The sequence below is a fragment of the Pteronotus mesoamericanus genome, unplaced genomic scaffold, assembly GCF_021234165.1.
Source record: "Pteronotus mesoamericanus isolate MK-2021 breed Mesoamerican mustached bat unplaced genomic scaffold, CSHL_Meso_final contig_20, whole genome shotgun sequence".
In the NCBI taxonomy this organism is placed as follows: domain Eukaryota; kingdom Metazoa; phylum Chordata; class Mammalia; order Chiroptera; family Mormoopidae; genus Pteronotus; species Pteronotus mesoamericanus.
Window position 1 is genome coordinate 84,815,775 of NW_026555085.1, and position 14,577 is coordinate 84,830,351.

At 39.2% G+C, this 14,577-nt stretch overlaps 1 pseudogene; it reads left to right on the forward strand.

Moving 5' to 3' along the window:
• The first annotated feature begins 3,753 nt into the window (after positions 1–3,753).
• Positions 3,754–4,579, forward strand: LOC129066932 (40S ribosomal protein S4, X isoform-like; annotated as a pseudogene).
• Positions 4,580–14,577: the final 9,998 nt, after the last annotated feature.

Here is a 14,577-nt window from a genome sequence, read left to right on the forward strand (position 1 = left end):
AACTTAAAACATTGCAACTCTAGAGAGAGATGATTATCCTGCAAGTAAAAACCCGGGAGAGCATATGGAAGGACAGGTTTATTGGTAGCAATATTCTTGGTAGGACCTGTTTGGTCTGGATTCAGAATCTTCCTGGAGTTTCACAGGGTTCCCAGGCTTGGAAGGATGAAAGCAGAAGTCAGGGGCTGGCGCAGTGTGAGCTCCATCCTTCACCATCTGTGAGCTCAGGACCTTGGAAATGCAGCCGGCCAGCCACCGGATGTCACTGTGCTCTCACGCTCCTGAGTCTTGGTGTCCTGCAGGGTGTAGCCACACATGAATATGCAATATCCTAGTTTACAACCATGGCAGAAGGTATAGACCCACTGGGAGAGATCTTCTCAGTATGGGATCCCTTATTCTTCCCACATAAAATTGGTTTTCGATTCTGAGCAGCACAGAAAGGTTTAGAAGAGATGAGTGATCTCAGTGCAGCACTCAGTGTTAGTCTCAGCCCTAAAACAGTGCTCAGGAGAAAGGATACCATTGACTTTGACCTTTCTGCCAAGACTTACTGGCTCCTCACAGGCCCAGGCCTGGAAGCGAGGACTGGAAGTCACTGGGGTTTCACAGCTAGTTTAGATAGGTCACATTCAAAGGTAGCATCCAAATCCTGCCGCTGGAAGAAAAAAGAACCCAAGAAATGAAAAACAAGGTTTAATGACCAATTTGTGTCAAAACGTAAAAATTGCTGTCATTTTGAAAGAAGTTTTTAACCACACAAGATTTCAGTTTGACTCAGAACTATATCTTTAATCGTTCCCATTAAGATTTTCAGCCTAGGATATTACCTGCTCATCTCCCATGGTTATGTAAATATAAATGTAATGAAGTTAGCAAGTTGCCACAGCTTCCTTACCTTACCCACTCCCCGAGCCTTTGCTCACATTTATCATTCATATCAAGGTATGAAAGATCCATCGGAACTTTCTACACTCCCAATAGGAATATTTCTTTTAAAATTCATTTATTCAATTATTCAGCAATTATTTATTGAGTACCACTTTCTAAGTACTGAGTACTGCTTTGGAACTGAGAGCTCAGCAGTACCTCAACAGATAAAGTCCCTTTTACTGTGGAACCCATATTCCAGTGTTTAAATAGAAATTAAAATTTCAAACTAAAGGGATAAATCACCCACATTATTTTGGTAGCTCCATGAGTAAATGAAGCTTTGGTGAGTGCCACTGCGCCCCGACACCAGCCACGGCAGCCGCCAGCAAGAGGCTGTTTTCTGGACACCCACTGGGGCTCCCTCCAATCAGTTCACAATTAGTCAAAAAGAATTTTTTTTTCAGGCAAATCTATCTTGTAGCTTTCTTGCTACAAGCAATGTTTATCATTGCACTTAAGATAAGAACAATCTCCATCATGGCTGGGATTTGGCCTCTGCCTGTTTCTCCAGCCCCATCTGGCCTCATTCTTCACCTTGTTTCTTTTCCACTCTCTAGAGATTTATTGCTCATTTCTCAGTTCCTCTCTTTGCCAGGCATTTTTGCTCATCAAGGTTCTGATGAGGTATTTCACAGAATTGGAGCAAATGCTTCCTGCACAGCCAAAGTAATTCTGAGAAAGAACAAAGTTGGAGGAATCATGTTGCCTAATATGAAACTATACTATAAAGCCATAGTAATCAAAACAGTGTGGTATTGGCATAAAAGCAGACACATAGATCAGTGGAACAGAATGGAGAGCCCAGAATAAACCAACACTTTTATAGTCAGTTAATTTTTGACAAAGGAAGCAAGCACATACAATGGGCTAAAAGTAGTTTATTCAATAAATGGTGTTGAGAATATTGGACAGATGCATGCAGAAAAATGAAACTAGACCACCTTTTACACCATACACAAAAATAAATTAAAGATGGATCAAAGACTTAAATGTGAGACACAAAACCATAAAAACCATAGGAGAAAACATAGGCAGCAAAATCTCAGACAGCGCTCATAGCACTATTTTATTGGATATATCTCCCCAGGCAAGGGAAACAAAAGAAAAAAAAAAAACCAAATGGGACTTGCTCAAACTACAAAGTTTTTGCATCAACAAAATAAAAAGACAACCCACAGAATGGGAGAACCTATTCATCAATACATCTGATATGGGGTTAATATTCAAAACTTATAAAGAACTACAAAACTCAACAGTAAACAAACAACCTAGTTAAAAAATGGGCCAATTACCTGAATAGACACTTCTCCAACGAGGAAATGCAGATGACCAATAGATATATGAAAGGATGCTCAATGTCACTAATCATCAGAGAAATGCAAATTAAAACCACAATGAGATACCATCTCACACCTGTCAAAATGGCTATCATCAATAAATCAACACACAAGTGCTGTGGAAGACGTGGAGAAAGAAGAACACTTTTGCCCTGTTGGTGGGAGCGCAGATTGGTACAGCCCCTGTGGAAAGCAGTATGGAGATATCTTTCAACCCAGCAATGCCACTTTTGGGACTATATCCAAAGGAACCCAAAACACTAATTCAAAAGAATGTAAGCACCCCTATGTTCATTGCAGCATTATTTACAATTGCCAAGATATGGAAGCAGCCCAAGTGTCCATCAACAGATGAATGGATAAAACAACTGTGGGACATTTACACAATGGAATACTTCTTGGGTGTAAAAAAAGAAGATTTTACTCTTTGTGACAGTATGGATGGACCTGGAGAACATTATGTTAAGTCAAATAAGCCAGAGAAAGACAAATACCATATAATTTCACTCATATGTGGAATCTAATGAAGAAACTAAACTAACAAGGAATATGAGAACAGACTCATAGATGGAGAGCAGGATGACAGCTAGTGGGAGGGGGAGGAGAGAGGTTAGAGGGACTGAGCAAAAAGAAAAAAGAACTCATGGACATGGGCAACAGCGCGGTGATTGCTGGGAAGAGGGGAGTATAGGGGGACTAAATGATAATGAATAAAATAAATTTTAAAAAAACGGTAAAAAAATTACACTGAACCCTTAATGGAACCTTTTTGTTTCACCTTTTCCCCCCTAAGATTTTCATAAAGTTGTTCTAAAACTTTATTTTTAAATGAAGACTTCTAGTAATAGTATTTATGTATGCCAGTGGTAGTAATAAAATGAAAAAATAAAAATTTTAAAAAAGGTTTTACTAGTAATATTTAAATATATTGTTATTTTATTATTTTTTCAAGTTGCTGCAACTGATGCATCATTACTAGTTCACATTCACCTTGGCATGGCAAGAACTTTTCAATAACTGTCACATACTTATGTATATTGTATGTATATTTCTGCAAACAATAATCACAAACAAGAATGAATTTTTTTTAAAGGAATCATTTCACAGCTCTCCACAATACTGCTAAATTCTACACTGTGCACTCTATACTTCTTAATGTGATACTTATTTCTATTCTCCGGTAGGCCCAAGTATGTGGTGAGAAATGAAATGGATATTATCTGGATTGGCATAACATTCTTATGTCTATCTGACCTAATAGCTTTAAACATCTTAGATTATTAAATTTTGGCCTTTGAGTCTATTCACTCTTTTGAGCTATTTCCTCATGTAATTCAATTACCTCAATGTCCAGTCTAGGGGAATTAGCACAGGACTAGAATCTAGCTAGCCTGTGTTCTACAGTGAGACTCAGCTTTCTCATATGTGAAACAGAATTAACATTTATGTAATATTTTGCTATGAGATCAGTTAAGAAAAATCCATGTGGCCTCTTTTCGTGCCTACTGCAGCCACGGCTCCTGGTCCCAAGAAACGTGTGAAGCATGTAGCAGCTCCATAGCAGTGGGTGCTGGATAAACTGATATGTGTGTTTGCTCCTTGGCCATCTACCGGTCCACACACACTGAGAGGATGTCGTCCTCTCATCATTTTCCCAAGAAACGGACTTCAGGATGCCCTAATGGGAGGCGAAGCAAAGGCGGCCTGCGTGCAGCCATTTGTTAAGGTTGATGGCGAGGCCCGAACCGATGTAACCTACCCTGCTGGTTTTATGGATATCATCAGCACTGACAAGACCAGAGAGCATTTCTGTCTGATCTCCGACACCAAGGGTTGCTTTGCTGTTCCTGGTATTATACCTGAGGAAGCAAGTACAAGTTGTGCAAAGTGAAGAAAGTCTTTGTGGACATGAAAGGAATCCCTTGTCTGTGCCCCGTGATCCTCGTGCCTTCCGGTACCCTGATTCCCTCATCAAGGTCAACGACACCATTCAGATTGATTTGGAGACTGGCAAAATTACTGATGTCATCAATTTGACACCAGTGGATGGTGACCCGAGATGCTACCTGGGAAGAATCAGCATTATCGCCAACATAGAAAGACACCATGGTTCTTTTGACGCAGTTCATGTGAAAGATGCCAATGATAACAGCTTTGCCACTTGGTTCCCCAACATTTTTGTTATTGGCAAAGGCAACATACCATGGATTTCCCCTCCCTGTGGAAAGGGTATCCACCTCACCATCGCCGGAGAGAGAGACAAGAGGCTGGCGGCCAAGCTGAGTAGTGGGGAAATGAGCTCTCGGTGACATGACTGCAAGAGAGTCTGCACTTCATTAAAGATAATACAGCGTGGAAAAAAAATGTCTATGTAGAAGAGCATTGAAAACAGGTGCTTTAAAAATGAAAGTATTACTGTGAAAAAGAGAAAATATAAGAAGAAAGAAACATAAAAAACAGGCACTGGCTGTGCTTTGGTTCTAGGTACCTCGTACAGATTATTTGACAACTGCGCTGTGGGGCAGGTATTGTCATCCTCGTTTTAAGGATGGGGACACTCTGGCAGTAAAAAGTTAAATAACCGCTTGATGTCACTGATTAATAAGTGTCTGAGCCTCAATTCACATCTAGCCTTTTGAATTCCAAGCCCTGCCTTCTTTTCACTGCACCAGAGCCAACACTCAATTAATTGTGTACAGTTTGTGGAGATAGTTTACTATTGTGAATTTTCCCATTTGTCCCCCCTCCTATCTCTTACCTAGTCATCTCTGGCAATGTCCCTTGAAATATTAGAGAGGCAATGGATTATAATTTAGAATTACTTCATTTTGGCACTTTATCTTGTTTCCCATACTTGTTTTAGATCAAGAAATCTGAACCTGAAAACACATGCTATTACTGCTGGTTAGTATATGTATTTTATTTCTGATTTTAGTCTTTAGAAGGAGGAAACTGGTTTGAGAATGCATCACACAGGTCAGTTGCAGAAGGTCAGGAGGTGCAAATAAGCTGAGCTTTTGAGTCAGTTGAGATCATTTTGATGAGCACATGCTTGCATATGGGTCTATAATGTGGTTCATCTCCATAAAATCCCAAGCTTTATGGGTTTGAAAGCATTAAGCCATGTCTTAGGAACATCCCACATAGATTATTATAATTCTTGTTGTGCTGCCTGAACATCTGCTTACATATAGGAATTACAATCAGATGGAATGGCCCTGCTCAAATCCAGGCTCAGAAAAGAAATGTGAGAATACCTGAGTCCTTTTCTGTTTCATCAAAGCAGCACTTTTTTTTACACCTTGCCCAGTATAATAATAAAAAGGACGTTAATGTGTGACTTTTCTTGCTTCAATTGAGCAGAGTAAAAAAAATAAACTATTGTCTTTTCCTCTCCCCAACTTGTTATTCTGTGAGAATATATCGATGATCTCATGGAGCATGCTTGTAAATTAATGATGTTTAAGTGTTTGCTGCCTTGTATGCTGTCAGGTAGTCTACTGAATTTCAGTTTGCAGATTTAGCTAAATCACAGGGAAATATATATAGCATTCAATTGGGTTGTCTGAGTATGCTTTAAAGGCAGAAAAGGAAGTGTGAGGTAGAATGACCAGATTCCCTTTCTTTTCCTCCTTCCCTGATAATCAAATTAATTTTTTAATGCATCTTGGTAACTGAATGGTAACTGACAGGTAACACCCAGTGCATTCCAACAAAGCACTTATATGACCTTAAGAATGTCATGATTATTATCATCACAATGAGATTTCTGAGAAAACCATAATGATTAAATGTTAATTACTTGGCTGCATGAAAACAATATAAAAATACCAAATTTTACTCCTCTCATCCCATTCTTTTCCTCATATGACCTCATATGACCATATGACTCTGTCCAGATATAAAATCCAGATGGAGTCCATTTAATATAAGAACTACATTTTGCCCTGGCCCAGGTGGCTCAGTTGATTGGCGTGTCATCCCATACACTTAAAAAGTTGTGGGTTTGATTCCTGGTCAGGGCACATACCTGGGTTGCAGTTTCAATCCCTGGTTCAGGTGCATACAGGAGGCAACTGATTGATGTTTCTTTTGCATCCATGTATCTCTCCCTGCCTCCCTCTGTCTGTCTCTCTCCCCCCTTCCTCTCTCCCCCTTTCTCTCTCTCTCTAAAATCAATAAAATATATCCTTGGGTGTGGATTAAAAGAAGGAACTACATTTCTTTCCTCTGAAAATGTGGGTGCACTATTGCAATGCACATGATTAGAATACAATGCATATGAAAGAAATGCCATAATCCAATGACTATGTGAGTTAAATATTTCCTGGTTCATGGCCAATTTATACACTTAACCTTTGGGGCCATAGGAAAACCAGAGAAGATAGTGTAAATCCGTCCTCACTTTGGTAAAACAATTAAACCTCCAAAAGGTCCCTTTCTTTCTTTCCTCTATCTTTCTCCTTTGATAGCTTCCACAAATATTTTATTGATGCATAGATTCTAAGTGCTGGCACTGTGCTAGTTTTGACACAGACATGCACAAGTAGACACAGTCCTTTTCTGTAGGAAGATTACACTCTAAGAGAGACATTAAACAGACAATTTCACCAAGAACCATGGGAGTGTAATCTTGGCAAGTGCTGTGTTTGAAAATTTCTGAAAGCTGTGGGGTCGGGGAGCAGGGAGGAAATGTGGAAGTGCAACTGTTTATTAGTATTTTTTAATTGAAATACAATTGATATGTAACATTATATTAGTTTCAAGCGTACCACATAATTATTCAATATAAGTATGCATTGCAAAATGATCACACCACACTAACTCTAGTTAATATCCATCACCATACAGTATTTCCTGAGATGAGATAATTTTCATTGTTACTTTGCTGCCTGAAAGAAACATCCCAGAATTCGACAGGCCATTTCTCACCACTTTCTTGTCTGTTCTTCTCTGTACTTCTTGACCAGTTTCAACAATTGCCTGTTTGTGTTTTTGAGTTAATGCAGTTTTATGGGAGAAGTAGTCATAGGTCTAATGTCTTAGCTTAGTCAAAAATTATTATATAACCTCAAATAATGATATTTAAAATATCAATTCTTATGCTTTTATTCTACTTTGCTTAGCCATACTTTTAATGATGTCCTGCTGAGGCACATGTATTTTTTGTAAGTACTACTAACTTCCATCTAAAGACAGAAGTCTTTTCACAGAAGCTCAAAGAACTCCGAAGAGTTTTGTTCTTTAAACAATGCTGAGGGGTAACGAGGGTGGGTTTCAGGGAGAACTGGAGGGTAGAGGCCTCGTGGTGCTGGGGCCTTAGGTGCATGTACAAGTAAAGAAGAGTTGGCACGCACCCGGGGGCCTGGAGTTGTGTAGTGAGATTCTGGTACTCTAACCTTGGCTTTGAAGTGCAGCTATGGAATTTATTTATTGGTAGGTTTTTCTCCTTCTTAGTTTGTTTATAGAAGTTTTCCCAAAAATGTATTCTGTAAATACTTATTGCACGGGATGTTACATGGGGGAAAAATTCATAAAAGCTATCCATGATCAAATATGTTTCTTTACTGCCAGTCTTCTCAGAAATTTAAAAATTGAGGGCACATTATACGTTACCAAGAGAGGAATCAGGCAGTGTATATTCAAATTTATTTGATGATAAACCTTTTTTTTTTTAATAGAACATCTTATAAGAATAGTGTTTCTTGCCATGAAGTTTGGGGAACAGAGGTTTAGGTTAATTACCAAATTAATTTATGCCCTTGGGGATACCAATGGACTGCAAGGAAGATGCTCATAACATATAGAGTAGTAGAGAATAAAATGAGTCTGTTATTAAAGTGATGCTGTAGAGAATTCAGAAACTGGCTAGTTCATATAGACAAAGTCCTTGAGACTGGACAGTCGCTGTTACTCATTTTCACATGGAGAGGTGAGGACAGACACCAGCGCAGTTTTTCTCGTACTCCGAGGTTTGGCTGTAGCAACCTGTTGCTAGGTATTTTAGGATCAATTATGTAAGGTTAGAAGCAACTTTGTTTCACTTCTTTTAATACACCAGAGTTGATTTTTATAAATTCTATATTCACTCATTTGAATTAAATATCACTATTTTGCAGTATTTCCATCCTTCTTTTACTGGAAATGAATTTCCTGGTTAGAACATGGCTTCACTGGAGATGAATAAAAGTGAAATATTACTGAATGCTGCATGATTTCATAAGTCTATAAAAACATATCGACCAGTTTGAATTGGCCTATGAAGAACTCTTTCCATTTATTTCAATACCAGCTTTTCTAATTATTCCAGCTCCTGTGTTCAGTGGGCCTTTATAGCATCTCCTTGGATTCTAACACATGTTGTAATTCAATGCCAAAGTCCATTTCCTCATTTACTGACAGAGGAAAAAAAGCACAGTTTTGCTCTCTGGCATCTGAAAAATAAATGCCTTTTCTGAAACAAGATTCCTAAGTCTATCTTTACCACCTTTTAATTCATTGTCCGTATAGTAAGAAACTTAACAGATGAAGTAAAAACAAATTTCAGGTCAGTAGAACTGACCCTCTTTGAAGTGAAAAAGGGCATCACAGGTCACACTCCAGAGTGAAGGTGGGGGATTTCCGAGACAGTAGAATTGGGATGAGTGGGTTTTGATTTAAATCAAAATTTAAAACTCAAGGAATGTGTTCAAATGGAAATTTTGTTAAAAATTAAAATACTCTAAAACTCTTGGTCATAAAGTATACTAAATTAACAAATTACTACAAAGCCTTTTCAAATAATGACACATTGTCTGAACATCAAATAATAATGAAAGAGAAGCAGAGCTGAAGATCACCTTTGTCCTAGGATGTTCTCATATCAATCCAGCTCATGGGACGTGCTTCCTCATTGTCCGATTGGATTTCACAGTCAGTTTGAAAGTGATAGTTCTTCCTTTTATTTGTTTATTTATTTGAAATTATTATCTAGTAGTAGAATATAATTATGATTACAATATTTTAATTTTGAAAATATAAAGAATGGGTCAGACATGTATTCAACAGTTATGGATGATCAACTATCTTATATACAGAGTGTTCGCTTCATTTTCCTCTATTTCCCACTGAGCCAGGGAAACATCTCCATACATTGGGAGGGCACCCTCTTGGTGCTGGGATAGTTAGGCGGCTGACTGAGAAGGTGGATTAAGGCTGTGGCTTGCAAGAGCTATAGTTCATAGAAGATGAGGGCTCAGCTATTAGATATGATCATTCATTCATTCATTCATTCATTCATTCAGTATAGGCTGAGCACTAACTATATGCCAGGCAGTGCATTTGTGGAGTCAGAGCCCTGAACAGTGCTAAGCCAAGATGAGGTTGAAATCACTATTCACAGGAGGCCTGTACATTGCCTCAAGGGTGGCTTAGAACAAGCAGACGGTTTTATAATAATGACTCAAACTTCTTCCAGTTCTCTTCTATTATTGGGGCTTCCATTCAAAGAGCTGGTACTTTCTGCTCTGAGTACACATTCAATTAAACTGAGATTGTAGTTGCAGTAGTTCATGGGCAATTTAGGATAATGCTATTTCCTATAGTTGTTGAAACATTATACTTTCAGGAACTAACTAATTTAACCCACAGAATGCTGTAAGGTAGAAGGTTGTGACCTGCTAAAATCACATATGCAGTAAAGAACAGGAGTATTTGACCATGTGACCATTCTTATTTCTTTCTCCCGTTTGCCTTCTCAAGGCTTAGAGAAGAGATCAGTAACCTATAGCCTGTGGACCAAATCTGGTATCTGGGCATAATACAGTTGTTTTTGATTACCCCAAGAGCTAAGAATAATACTTGCATTTTTAAAGGATTGTAAAAACAAAGAAGAATATGCGACAGAGACAGTGTGTGGCCTGCAAAGCCTAAAACATGTCCTATCTTGCTGTCGTAGTCCATTCGGGGAGCCATAACAAAACGCCATAGCCTGGGTGTCTTGAAAGCAACACACATTTATTTCTCACAGCTTTGGAGGCTGGAAGTCCAAGATCAGGGTGCTAACACAGACATGGGAAGGCCCCTCCCCAGCAGCAGATGTCTCCTTGTGTCTTCACACGGTGGAAAGTGTGAGCCAGCTTTCAGAGCCTCTTTTGTAAGGGCTTTGACCCCATTCATGAGGGCGCCACCTCCATGACCAATCGTGTCCCAAAGGCCCCACTTCCTAATATCATCTCCATAGGCATTAGATTTTCAACATACGAGTTTTGTGGGAGAGAAGGATACAAATATTCAGGCCATATAACACTGGCCTGTTACATAAAATGTTTGCCAGCCCTTGACTTAGTGCCATATGTATGACTCTTCATGCTGTCTAAAGGCTATTAGTATAACTCACTCCAGAAAAAACATTTGAAAAAATTAACAAGAATTCAAAAACTTGCCGAAATTCCTATAACATATTCTTAAAAACAAAGCAGTTTAGGCTTACTCATGACTATGAAGAATACCAGCTTAAAAATGGGTTGTACACGGTCCTGGACCTGTAACACGTCAGAACCGGCTTATAAGAGTTGATTGTGCACACAACTTCCAAGCTCCAAATTTAGTGACGTCATCTTGGTAACCTGATACTGACCATGATGCAAATAATTACACCACAGAAATTGGCAAGATCTACAAATTGGGGTCTCTTCTCTCCAAAAGGCTGGTTTTCAGATATTTACCAGTACACTACTGAATGTATGTCATATGCTGTCTAAAGTCACTTATAACCCAAATTTATGTAGTTATTCTAGTAACAAAGAGGATTTTTTAATTTCATAGAAGCTAATTTGTGACAGGGTATTGATCAATTTTCCTATAACCCAAAACCAAGGGTACATATGGGTACCTACCATCTAAAGACGGGGAATAATGCAATTACAGTAACTATACATTATTGAGTTGTTGTGAGAATTAAATGCTAATAGTTGTAAAATTTCAGTAGATTTTCAAAGATAAAACATTTCAAGCAGTGCCAAAATGTGCTACTTGTTCTATCCGTGTTAGTCTTTGTATATGCATATCCGGAGTGCAGGTCTGGGGAACAGAGCGCATTCGGAGAATTCCGCCCAGTTCCCATCTGGGGACAACTCTGGGCTTGGAGTCAGAAGATTGGGCTGTCCATCCTCGTTCTGCCCTTCACTACTTTATGTCTCAGGCAAGTCGCCCTCAGCATGCCTGGTTTTCCTCATTGGAGAAAAAGCTCTGTGCACCCCCCTAGCCAGTTGGTGGGGGGATGAGACCAGATAGTAAATGGGAAAGTACTTTGCTAATGGTAGTACACCACACAAGCATAAGGTGTTATTATTATCTTACAACATGATCTTGAAATGTGTTTGGTAAGGCTCAAGCTGAATTCTGTTGAAAAGAGAAATAAACGAGTCACATTTTCCTTTGTCTCTCACCCTCTTCTGTCAAAAGTGGTGAATCACTGCCGAAAATGTAAATGAGACTCTCATAAAGACTCACATGAAAGTTTTTATTCCACTGGGAGGAGTGTTGACAGCCCTCTGTGTTATGGCAAAACTAAACTATTGGCTGGAAACCCAAATACTGTAGTAAATAAACAGAAATCTGTTTAATAGAGTTCATCTGTTTTTCTATTATGTACAACATTTTACCCTCCTTTTAAATGCTATATCCTTACAAAAAATGGTTACATATTTATACAATTTTATTACTATTGCAAAAGTTTGTGAAGAAACTTGTTGTTAGATACAGTCTATACTAAACATCATTCAGAAGTTAATTAAAAGGATTTTTAAAAGAATAAAATAATGAGTAATCAAACTTACGATGGAAGATTGAGTCGGGAGAACTCAATGCTCACTCTTGTTTATTTTTGCTACGAACTCTCTAGAGCCTTGTTATTCAAACTGCAATGTACATACAAATCACCTGTGGGTCCTATTAAAATGCCAATTCCAATGCAGTAAGTGTGGGTCAGAGCGCAATACAGTGCGTTTCTCACAAGTGCCCAGGCAATAAGTACGCAGCTATTCTGCGGACCATACTGTGAGCAGCAGTAGTGGCTATGCCCTAGTTAGCAGGAGGAAAGATAGTCTTTGAGCCTCTGCTGATTGACTGCAGATTCTATTCAACCTGCTAGCTGTTGAGGTCCTCAAGAGATAATGCCCCTCTTTTTTTGCGTAAGTTCTAAACCAGTTGAAAAAGCAACAAAAAGGCAAATATTGAAGTAAAAGTAACACCTTCATCACTGATGAGAGTTTACAGTGGAGGACATAGTATCACATGAGAGCTGAATGGGCTTACTATGAACTCACAGGTACACGGTACCTTGCCCACGTGCCCAAGCATGCTGGATGGAGGCAGGCTTCTGGGAGCAAAAAGCAGAGCTGAGTTCCTGCTCTCTCAGAATAGCTCACTCCCAAGGTGGAGAAAGGCAGAGTGAGGTTGAGAATGTCTGGTTATTCTTTCTAAATTGAGCGGTCAAGTAGTTAAAGCAGAGATTTTCAACCCATGTGCTGCAAGAATTTTTAAAACATGCAATACCTGACTATTTAGTCAGAGGCACTGACCAAATAAAAAAATGACAACAGTCAACACAACCATAGCTGTCTAGTGTGAATGAATCAAAATTTTAAATTTTTTTGTCAGATTGGAAACAATGTATTTTTTGGTGTGCCCCAGAATTTTTGTCATTAATTTATGTGTACCGGGAGATGAAAAAGGCTGAAAAATCGCTGCGGTAAAGGGGTAGAGAGCAGCCTGGAGTTACAGCCCTTTTCACAGGAAGTGAACAGACAGAGGACAGAAGAAACAGTTCCCATTAACACCAGGGACTGCATAGTCTCTCTCTCTCTTTTTCAAAAAAAAGTTATTTACTCATTTTTTTCCAGTTCCCTACAAACATCTTCTTTCTTTTATTTCAGGGTGCCCCCGCACAAGTTTGAACCCATTACTTGAAAGTTTAATTCTGTATGTTTCATTACACACTGTTGATTAGGGAAGGGCCAGCAGCCAGGCCTGGGGTGATTTTCCTGTGGGTTAGAGGAGAGTGGATGAGACACAGGACCTTGGGCCCCAGGCAGAACAGAATGAAGGCACTCCAAGAAAGAAAACTGCAGGCATACATCCCTTACAAACCTTGATGCAAAAATCCTTAACAAAATACTAGCAAGTTGAATTTAGCAGCATATGAAAAGGATTAAACACCATGACCAAATGCATTTTATTTCTGAACTGCCAGGATGTTTCAACATATGAAAATCTATCCACATAATGCAGGTGTACCTAGGAGGTATTGCAGGTTCGGTTTCAGACCACTGCAATAAAGAGAGTATTGCAATAAAGTGAATGTAACTTTTTTACTGGTGGAAGGTCTTGCTTTCAATTTGTAGAACAGGCAATATCTGTGCTGCACATTGCAACGAGGTCTGCCTGTACACCGCATTAACCAAATAAAGAATAAAACCCCACGATCATCTCAGTGCATGCAGAAAAAGCGTTCGACAAAATTCAACATCCTTTAATGATAAAACCACTCAACAAACTAGGAATAGAGGGAAACTACCGCAACATAATAAAAACCATATATGAAAGAACCCATCGCAAATATCAGAATAATGAAAGACTGAAAGCTTTTCCTGTAAGATCAGGAACAAGACAGGAATGCTCACTCTTATTGCTTTTATGCAGATAATAAAAATCAATAAAAAGTATCCAAGTTGGAAAGCAATAATAAAAATGATCTCTGTTCTCAGGGCTGTGAGAGAGGACCTGTCTCATGCCTCTTTCTTAGCTTTTGCGTTTTGTCGGCAATCTTCGGCGTTCCTTGGTGGCAGCGTCTCCATCCATGCCCCCTGCATACTGTGCATCTGTCTCTTCACAAGGTGTTTTTTTTAATAGGACACACTCAAATTGGATGAGGGACCCACCCTCCTGCAGTGTAACCCCCATCTTAACTAATTACATGTGTATGGACCCTATTTCCAAAAGAGATCATGTGCTGAGATACTGGTTAAGACTTCAACGTATGAATATTTTGGAAATACAATTTAACCCATGACAACTCATTTCAGTTCCCAGTGTCTCAGTTTTACCTGCGCAGCAGGGCTATTAATAATACATTGTGGCGTTGGTATAAAGATTCAATCATTAGAACATGTAAAGCACTTGAGGCATCCTATTCCCAGCCCTCATGGAGCAATTGGCAAGTGTCAGCCGTCACTGTTGTTCTCTCCACTACCTGTGAGATGCTGTCCCTGGAGGGTGTTCTGTTCTGGATTTGCCGACCCACACTCCTCCCCTCCAGACACCATCC